General features: G+C 38.3%; 1 pseudogene; it reads right to left on the reverse strand.

The window, feature by feature from the left end:
• Nucleotides 1-1,546: 1,546 nt before the first annotated feature.
• On the reverse strand, nt 1,547-11,221 carry LOC113927916 (annotated as a pseudogene).

Raw genomic sequence — 11,221 nt, forward strand, 5'->3', positions numbered from 1 at the left:
TTGGGGAGGCAATGTGCCAAGTTAAAAATACTTACCTCCCTAGATTCTTGTGCCTTTAGGGGTGGTCATGTGATCAAGTTTTGGCCCCATAAAAAAAGCTAAAGTCTACTGGCTAAGTAAAACTTCTAGAAATGCTATTGTTCTTCTAATAAAAAGACACTTTCACCTTTCTTCCCTTCTTTTTCTGACTAATATGTATACATGATGCGTGGAGGTACAACAGCTATCTTGTGCCCAAGAGAACAAAAACCACCCACTAAGACTGGCAGAGAAAGAAGCCAAACAGAACTTGAATTCTTCATCAACTCCTTGAGCAACTGTACCGTCCTTAAAGTTCCCACTGAAGGAGGGTTTATTATGGGAAAAAAATTCTATAGGTTTAAGCTATGTTAGTTGACTTTCTGTTATGTGCACTAAACATAATCTTAGCAAGTTATTCATCCTGCTTTTTTCCACCCAATTTGGAATCAAGCTATCTTTTACTTCACCTTCAAAATACAGCTCAAGGCAAGTTCCACTAGGATGACTTCCATGGTCCTACCCTAAAACAGTATTTGGTGTTTGGTATGAAGGCCCCGTTCAGCTGCCTTCACACCAAATACCACCTTCTTTCATGCTTTATCTCACTGCATTGTTTTTTAAATTTATCATCCTTTCTTCATTAAACACCTTCCTGAGGGCAGGCATTATGCCTTTTATTTGGCATTTTTTTCCATGTAATGCCAGGAATTTAAGCAGAGACCTGAAGTGGAACCAATTGACTTATACAGTAGTAAATACAAAGTAAAACAATGATCTTGACTTGAACTATCTGGTTCAGTGGTCTGGCCGAATGTCATATACAAGCTCAGTCATTGCAAATAATGGTTTTCTGGCTGTCAGTTCTAGCACAGTAGCATCATAGTGGGGGAACAGAAAAAGCAAGCACCACTTCTCACCATGTTCTCCCTCGTATCACATGTCTCCCTCTGCCTCAGTGTTGGATGCCGTAGAGATCACTCACCAGTCGGTCCAGGGCTGGCCCAACAGAAAGGGGACAATCACTGTTCTCCAACTACAGCCAGACTTGCCTGCACAGCAGTACCTGTGGCTCTAGCCTGGATTCCCGTACAGACATCTGGCTCTGGCAATGGCAGCTGGAGAGGGTAATGGGACCTCCTGCTAAATGAAGTTCAGTCAATGAATGGATGAGCTGCAAGAGTCACTTGCAAAGAGACCAGGAATGATAAGTTAACAACTCATTCAGACAGATGCGTTTGCCATCTAACTCCCAAACCTACCTGTGGCATGAGGAGAAGCCATCTCCCATGGGAGAGAAGTCAATGGGGTGGGAGACCCTATGCTCACTATTGAGTCTTTCCAGGAACTAGGGCTTCAAGGCACAAGGCTCCTGGTTCCTTCTTCGCCCAACCACTCCTGCCCTCTTTTTAATCTCACTCCCTGTGCTGCCATTGCTTCTCCTGCTGTGGCTTTTCCTTGTTCTCCTTCTCTTTCTTCTTCATTTCTTTTTCTTCTTTTCCGGCAGCAGCAGCAGCAACAGCAGGCATCAGTCTCCATTACTTTCCAAACTGAGGGCAGGTCTCACTGAGTGATGGAACCTGAGGAGCTTCTTTCTTTTTCTAGAAGAATTCCTCATCGGGTCAGGCTTCTCACTCTGCTGATTTCTCTTCTTCCTTCTCCTCTTCCTCATCAGGTATCAGAGAATATTTAGTTCCTTATGGTTCCATAAAACAATCCTTTGCAAGGTGGTCTTTATAGCCACACTGCTTGCAGGTGGTGTACAGGACAGCCTTGAGGGTGATCTGCCCAGTGTAATCATGGAAGGACTGCCTCTGCCTCTCTTCTTGCTCAGTGATAACATTGTTGGCATCAAGGTCTTTCTCAGTTCCCTGGTTGACAACTTTAATGGAGAGGGATAATTTTATCCCATCATTTTTCATCTGTCGGCCAATAAGCTTCTCCCCCACCTTTTCTCTGACATCTACCATCTCAGAGGGCTTATCCATGCAACAGGATGACCTGTGAGTTCGATGGACAAGACCTTGCTTCCGACAGCCTGGGATTTTGATAAAAGTTTCATAGTCTGTCACCATAACAACCTCTGGTTGGAAAATAGTGTAGACAGCAGGCAAGTCCTCCATGGTCTTGGGTCTTCCTGAATTAATCCTTAATGTTCTATGGCTCCTCCATTTCTCTTCTGTTAAATGTACTTCAAGTGTCTGTCAGCTCTTGGTCTCCTGGCCACAGCATTGTGTGAAACACCAAGACCCAGGCCTTTTTTGGCACTTTTATTTGGCAATTTGACAGGACTCAATAAATGTTTGTTATACAGGCAGATGAAGAAAATTTTCTAAATAACATTTGTTTCATTGCAGTTTGTTGTTGTTGTTTGCAACTATTTTCTAAGTAACTAGATTTATAGAATATGGCTGTGTTGGCATATTTCATTTTTCTTAGCACTACTGGAAATAGCTGAGACATTGGACAGGAATTATTGCCAGGGTTATATTAAATACATTTAACTAAAGTAAAACAACATCAATTCATCTGTTCTTTATGAAATTGGCAAGCCCACCTTCTCTGTGGTGCCAAATTTTGGATATATATGTATTTTGTATCTGAAAAGTAGTTATACGCCTAAGGATGTGGGGGATCTTCCTGTACAGATTTTTTTGATGTTTTGGCTCTCTAAAGTTCTCATGCGATAAATGGAATTGTTCTTCTGGGATCCATCTTGGAACTACTATATGCTTGCTCTTTGGCTGCCTGTGTGATGCTAGAATGCCTTTATGACCACCCCAAACCCTCACTGGTTTTGCCTGAGAAGAAGTGAACTACTTTTCCTTTCTGCTGCATGCATCATCTTTTCTCTCCACTATTGGAGTCTACTTTCCTCACTCCCCTTTCTTAACTCCTGTCTGGGCTCATTTTTCAAATGACTCCAAGGGAAATCTCATATCTAGTAGCTCTCTGAGGGTAGAACAAATAGCTCTCAGTTCTAGTCTCTTATAATATCCTAAGAACAGAATGAGAGGTGTGGGAGTTTTCTGAAATGGAGCATGGAGGACTGAAGGAATGTCCAAAAGCTAATGCTTGCCTCCTATTTTCTTGATTTTTCAGAGGTGGATCCTTTTAGTGTATGCATTTCTTTTAAGAGGCATGGCATATATTTGAATATATTGAGGAACTCTGTAGAGCAAATATAGATTCATGCATTTTTTTTGGACAAAGTAGAAGTAAAATTGTAAATGCATTATAAGTACATATATATATGTATATTTAAAAACATATTTCCTACCTACGATTATATAAAAACAGGGAATTGCCTTCACACTGACATTGGGTGGATGTACATAGTGGTATATTTAAAACAAAAAAATGTCAGTTAGATAAACAAAATATCATGATTATCAAAATGACACTGAGTCTGAAAATTATAAAGTAAAAAAAAGTATTATATCCTAACATACAGGAAAAAGTGTGGTGTGATGAGCAATATACAATACTAATGCTAGAATATTGTTTCTAAGGAAAAAAAAACATGATTTTGAGTATACTTAACTCTATGAACCTCAGGTTTTAATCTATAAAATAAAATGAATGTTTAATATTAATAATAATTATTAATATTTAATGAGTATTTACTCTGCCTTTATCACAGAGTAATTGGAAGGATAATTAACATCATAAAGTGAAAATGCTTTAATACCTCCAGAGTGCTACAGATGTAGGCTTTATTTAATATAGTAATAAAAATATATGCAAACAATATTATCACCAGAAAAAGCCAGAAATCAAGAAGTTTCAATTTGTTAATTGTGGGAGAGGGTATATGCTACATGAGGGTAAAGTTCTGCATGTTAAAAGCTTAGCTTTTTGTGTTTATTTAACAAAACGTTGCAATAGTGTTTTTTTCCAGATATCTGAAATTCAAGTATGACCCAACAAACAGCTGCAGAAGATGCTTCTATATGGTTAAAAAGTTAAAAAATACAATAGCATATTATTAGAAAAAATCGAATAGTAACAGAAAGCTGATAATGAGCAGTTCCATCCTACTCCCTTTCCTAGAAGCAAAGTTTTTTTTTTTAAGATTTTATTTATTTATCTGACAGAGAGAGACACAGCGAGAGGGAGCACGGCAGGGGGAGCGGGAGAAGCAGGCTTCCTGCGGAGCAGGGAGCCCGATGCGGGCTCGATCCCAGGACCCCAGGATCATGACCCTGAGCCGAAGGCAAACGCTTAACGACCGAGCCACCCAGGCGCCCCTAGAAACAAAGTTCTAATTCAGCTCGTTTCTTCTGATATTTTTCAAATTATATGTTTCTTTTTTTTTTTTTTAAGATTTTATTTACTTATTTGAGAGAGCACGTGAGAGCACATGAGCAGGGGGAGGGACAGAGGGAGAAGCAGACTCCCCGCGGAGCAGGGAGCCCTGCAGCTGGATCCCAGGACCCTGGGATCAAGACCTGAGCCTGAGCCCAAGACAGTGCTTAAACCAATGAGCCACCCAGGTGCCCCTGAATTATATGTTTCTAAGAATATTTTTGGGGTTGATGATTTTTAGATTCTACCATTTGACTTCTATAATAAAAATGAAGATTTAGCTTTTTAAACCCTCCCCAGCACTCCTCCATTTCTCTCAACCTTTATCCCATCCAACCACTGAAATCAAACCACGGATTTGCTTTCATCAATATTTATGCAAATACAGCTCCACTAGAGTCAAAGTAATGCACCTTGTGGCAAACCCTCACTTGTGAGGTTTTTGTATTGTACAATAATTGTCCTACTTTTCACATGCCCAGTTTGCTGTCTCAATATTTTTAATTTATACCCTTCCCCCTTTGTAGCTCTCCGTTCATTCTCCTTAATCTAGACTGTTTCCAGCAGCTACCTCACCTTGAGGTCTCTGTTCATTGTCTTCCTGATTTGATCCTATATTTTCTGAATCCCAGCTTTCTCTTTCTTGATTTACTCATGAATTTGCTGAAGAATGTTTTTCAGGACTTCCCGAGAAAGTCTCATGGGAGGTAAATGTGTGGAAATTTGGCACATATAAAAATGCCTGATGTTCTTGTATTCTCCCATGTGATGAGGGTTTGGCTGGGTAGAGTTTTAGTTTGAAAAGCATTTTTCACTCAGAATTTCAAAGTACTTGCTCCGATGTCATTTAATATTTAGTGCTGCTTGTGAGAAATATCAGTCTTGCTCCTTTGTTCATGACTTGTTTCTTTTAAATTTCTGGAGAATTTAGAATTTTATCTCTATGTCCTATACTAAAATTTCAAAATAATGTGTGCTCTGGTTGTGGATCTGTTTTTATTCTTTTTTGCTGGGTGGTGGAAGGTTTTTTTTCAATTAGAAATGTATACTCTTTATTTCAGGGAAATTTTCTTGATTTCTTTCTTTAATACTCTCTTCCTTCAAATTTTCTTTATTCTCTATAAAACTAATTTGTTAAATATTAAATTTTCTATATAATACCTCTAAATTTCTTAATTTTTGCTCATAGTTTTCTTTGTTCTTTCTGTTTCTCTCTCCTCCTCTCTGCACATTCTGTTTCCTTGATATTGTCTTTCAAAGTTTCTATTACAATTTTTCAGCAATTATATTTTATGAAATAAAGAGTTATTTCCTGTTTTCTGATATTTTTCATTTCCAAAGTGTGGTGGGCAGATTTCTAAGAAGGCCTCCAAAATTCTTGCCATCTCATGTACACACCTTAAATAATTAACTCCTCTTGGGTGTGGGAGGAAACTATGATTATGATGGTATATTGTTTTCTTGACTATATTACTTTACATGAAAGAAAGGATTTTGCACAAGTAATTAAGTTATTGACAGTAGACTTTGACTTAATTAAGAGGAAGGTTGTAATGTGTAGGCTTGAGGTAATCAGTTGACTCCTTCAAAGGGAGCCCATTGGTCAGTGATAGCAGTCAGAGTTCTGTACTCCTGCTGGTCTAGAGGCAAGTAGCATTCAGGTTAAAAATGGATTATGGGGCCCACCTGAGAAGGAACTGTTGGGTGCTCTCTAGGAAATGAGAAAGAGCTGGCTTCCCACTTTTGCTGGTCTATGGCTAGCAAAAAAACTCAGGGATTTCACTCAGTCCTATAACCACGAGGAAGTGAATTCTTTCACCAACCAGTTGGCTTGGAAGAAGAGTCTGAGCTTCAAATAAGACCCCAGACCTGGCTAACACCTGACTGTAGCCTTGCAAGACACTGAGCAGAGGTACTGTAAGATAAAAAACTTATGTTGTTTTAAGCCACAGGTTTGTGGTAATTTACCACACAGCAATAGAAAACTAATACACACAGCAACTTCTTGTTTTGTGGATGGATTATCTTTCTCGCCCACCTTCCCTCCATTACTTCATTTGTTCCTTTATTATTTTAGGCTCTTTTCTTGAGTTAAAAACTCTCCTCAAATAGTGGTTATTTTTAGTCTTTCTATGTTTAAATGTGAGACATTAAGAAGGGAATCAGGTACCTGAGTGAAGCCTTGTGACAAACAAGATTCCATTTAGGTAGATACAGCCAGAGATGTGGAGATCTTTTCTCTGTTCCTATTGAATTTCTCTGAAGAGAAATGTTTGAAACTCTGGCTAAGTGCTTAAGGCCTGCCTGGCTATCAGAACTCCCCTGTGAGCTGGGCAAGAAAGTCTGAGTGTTGACAAACTTAAAGGCTATCAGTTAAGTCCTATTTTCAGTCCTGAGCTAATTTCTACTATGACCATAAGCACTTTAAGTATTCCAGAGGAAATGCCTCAGATTCATCTTGCCTAGAGGGTAAATGTTTGGATGCCAGTGTTCTGTGTGTCTGTGTGTGGCCACTTTAAGTATTGACCTGAAATAAATCTCCTTTGCCATGTAGGCCTCAAAGCTGCCGTCCGTTGCGCATGTGGCTGGCCGCTGAGACCTCCTCATGTCTGAGCCATAAATCAGTTCTCTTCAACTTTGTATTCCCTTATATACACACTTTAGATGATAGGATTGACAAAATGATCCATTTTTTTGAAATGGAAATTAACAGAAAACGTACTATTAAATGCAGTTTACTGTGCTGTGGAACTTTACTAAGATTATTTTTATGCACATGGAGGTTTACAATGCAGAACCATTTGAACTGTGAGGGAGGAGAGAAAAACTGATTTTTTGTTTTATTTTATTTATTTACTATTTTTTTAAGATTTATCTATTTGAGAGAGAGAGAGAGAGAGAGAGTGAGGGAGAGAGAACAAGTAGGGGAGAGGGAGAAGCAGGTGCCCCCACTGAGCAGGGAGCCTGATGTGGGGCTTGATTCCAGGACCCTAGAATCATGACCTGAGCCCAAGGCCGGCACTTAACCAACTAAGCCACCCAGGTGCCCCTTGATTTTTTAAAATATGGTTTGGAATATAGGTTTGATAAATATGAATTCTATACATTTATGGTTTTGAAGGTAGCTGCAAAAATAATGACTGACATCTGAGGGATACCTGAGTATTTAACTGAGGGCCCCTTCACCAGGAGCGACAAATGTTTGTGGCCGACTATTGCACTCCTTCCATTGCTCACCACCCCCTTTTGCCCAAATGGCAATATTCTTGATGAAACAGAACCGAGGCTGCTCTGTTTGTGGAAACTCTCTCACTGAGTCAGATAAATATCTCCATATATGCAGGTCAGATTAATCAGCCCCCTTGTAGGGAGTGACTTAACTGTTAAGTAAATATTAGCTACTGTTTCTGCCTTCTAGGTGAGGTAGAGGAAAAAGAAAAAAAAATTAAAGTCATAAAACTACTCTAACAGAAAAAAAACCTATGACTCTACATTAAGAAATCATAAAATAAATTCATAGGACCTGTGTTAAGGAAGACGTAAATATCAGAGGTGTGAAAGACTCTTCTTGCCCCTAGCCCCAAGTCCTAATGAAATCTACAGGGATGCAAGCATATGTGTATATAAGCATACAGAGGTTAAACTATTGCTATAGTGATATAAGTGAATTGCTGGAGTTGTATAAATGAATAATGAGATTTTAAAGTGGAAAGATTACATGGAAAAGAGTGAGATTTGAGCGGAGATTAATAATGTGCAATGAGTCACAAATATAGTGGTGTATTATTGCCATATTCCTTGTGTGTGAAGATCAGATCTATGTCTTCGTAATAGCAAACAAAGAGGATTTGGGTTTATATTCAAAAATTCTATAAGATAAAGGAAAACTGACAATAATTGTTTCTAAATTGACATATAACTCATTCTTATTTCCAAAGAGCTTTTAGACTTTGAGGAACTATTCATCAAGATTACATTTGAATTGTTCACTTATTTCAACTACATTTCTGGATTTGTGAAAATATGATATAATATTCACATTATTATTGCTTTTTTGGAGTGAGGGAGAAAGTAGTTATTATTATTAATATAAGTAATAACAAAGTTGTGATCGCAGAAGATAAGATCAGAAGAGTCAGCAGAAGTAAGAATCACAAAAAAATAAGAATCACATTTTATTTTTTAATTTGGTTTATTTGAAAATACCTATTGCAACAGCTTATGGGTATATAATATAATATAAACCGGTAATTATAGTTAAAATATACATGTAATAAGGGCACAGTAAATATGAAAAGAAGACAAAAAAGACAAAAATATACTAAATGCCCAAACCAGACTAAGTACTAAGAAGACCAGATTAGATGGTAGCTGATGTTATATGATTTCCAAAACATATTACTTAAGCTTCCACCCTCCCCTAGGAAGAAAATTCTAAGCTTTTTCTCCCTGCTTGTAGGTGATTTTGTATTTTTCTCTTTGAAATATGCTCAGGGGTATTCTGGTGGGTTATTTTGAACATATATTATACATAAATAGAATAGATAATACCATCTTTTCTCCATGTGCTGATAACCAATTACTAAAAACCATGCAAAACAGAAGACATAGTAATAAATTGGTTAGCGAAAAGATGAAAAATCTATTCTGTGAAGGGACCTATTTACCTAGGTTGAGTGAATGATCCCTTTCTTGCAGCTTTAAGTATGTTTATTCTTTTCCAGTGCCCTGAACAGCAATATTCAGGCACCCCCCAAAAAGCAATTAAATTCATAGGGGATGACACTATCTTTCAGAATAAACCTAACCAAAGAGGTAAAGGATCTATACTCTAGGAACTACAGAACACTCATGAAAGAAATTGAAGAAGACACAAAAAGATGGAAAAACGTTCCATGCTCATGGATCGGAAGAATAAACATTGTTAAAATGTCTATGCTGCCCCAGACAATCTATACCTTCAACATCATCCCAATCAAAATTTCAATGACATTTTTCAAAGTGCTGGAACAAACAATCCTAAAATTTGTATGGAATCAGAAAAGATCCCAAATTGCCAAGGAAATGTTGAAAAAGAAAAACAAAGCTAGGGCTTCACGTTACCTGACTTCAAGCTGTATTACAAAGCCGTGGTCACCAAGACAGCATGGTACTGGCTCAAAAACGGACATATAGACCAATGGAACAGAATAGAGAACCCAGATATGGACCCTCAACTCTATGGTCAAATAATCTTCGACAAAGCAGGGAAAAACATGCAATGGAAAAAAGACAGTCTCTTCAATAAATGGTGCTGGGAAAATTGGACAGCCACATGCAGAAGAATGAAATTCGACCATTCTCTAACACCATACACAAAGATAAACTCAAAATGGATGAAAGACCTCAATGTGAGACAGGAATCCATCAAAATCCTGGAGGAGAACATAGGCAGTAACCTCTTTGACATCGGCCACAGCAACTTCTTTCAAGATACATCTCCAAAGGCAAGTGAAACGAAACAGAAAATGAACTTTGGGGACTTCATCAAGATAAAAAGCTTCTGCACAGCAAAGGAAACAGTCAACAAAACAAAGAGGCAACCCACGGAATGGGAGAAGATATTTGCAAATGACACTACAGACAACGGGCTGATATCCAAGATCTATAAAGAACTTCTCAAACTCAACACCCAAAAAACAAATAATCAAGTCAAAAAATGGGCAGAAGCCATGAACAGACACTTCTCCAAAGAAGACATACAAATGGCTAACAGATACATGAAAAAATGTTCATCATCATTAGCCATCAGGGAAATTCAAATCAAAACCACTTTGAGATACTACCTTACACCAGTTAGAATGGCAAAAACTGACAAGGCAAGAAACAACAAATGTTGGAGAGGTTGTGGAGAAAGGGGAACTCTCTTACACTGTTGGTGGGAATGCAAGTTGGTACAGCCACTTTGGAAAACAGTGTGGAGGTGCCTCAGAAAATTAAAAATGGAGCTAGCCTATGACCCAGCGATAGCACTCCTGGGTATTTACCCCAAAGGCACAGATGTAGTGAAAAGAAGGGCCATATGCACCCCAATGTTCATAGCAGCAATGTCCGCAATAGCCAAACTGTGGGAAGGGCCGAGATGCCCTTCAACAGATGAATGGATAAAGAAGATGTGGTCCATATATACAATGGACTATTACTCAGCCATCAGAAAGGATGAATACCCAACTTTTACATCAACATGGATGGGACTGGAGGAGAGTATGCTAAGTGAAATAAGTCAAGCAGAGAAAGTCCATTATCATATGGTTTCACTTATTTGTGGCACATAAGGAAGAGCATGGAGGACATTAGGAGAAGGAAGGGGAAAATGAAGCGGGGGGAATCAGAGGGGGAGATGAACCATGAGAGACTATGGACTCTGAGAAACAAACTGAGGGTTTGAGAGGAGAGGGGGATGGGGGGATTGGTTGGCCCAATGATGGGTATTAAGGAGGGCACGTATTGCATGGAGCACTGGGGGTTATATGAAAACAATGGACCCTGGATCACCACATCAGAAACTAATAATGTATTGTATGGTGACTAACATAACATAATAAAATTTAAAAAAATAATAAAGTACATGTTCTTATGCATGCCACACTACAAACTGAAAAATGAAGCTTGGAAAAATGCCTAAATAAAGTTATCAGGCTTCTCTATACACAATAGTTTTTTGTTTTTGTTTGGTTTTTTCTTAGAAGACTAATATAAAGGGAGAGGAAACTTCTTTTATTTAGAAGTGGATTTGGGCAACTACTCTCACATATATCTATAAAATGAAATTTCTAGACTACCTTTAAGAAACCAGTGCATCAGTAGAGCAATGAGCTAGGGCATACCTGGTTACCACAACAATGTGTAGTACCAT

Source organism: Zalophus californianus, chromosome 7, assembly GCF_009762305.2.
Source record: "Zalophus californianus isolate mZalCal1 chromosome 7, mZalCal1.pri.v2, whole genome shotgun sequence".
Classification (NCBI taxonomy): Eukaryota; Metazoa; Chordata; class Mammalia; order Carnivora; family Otariidae; genus Zalophus; species Zalophus californianus.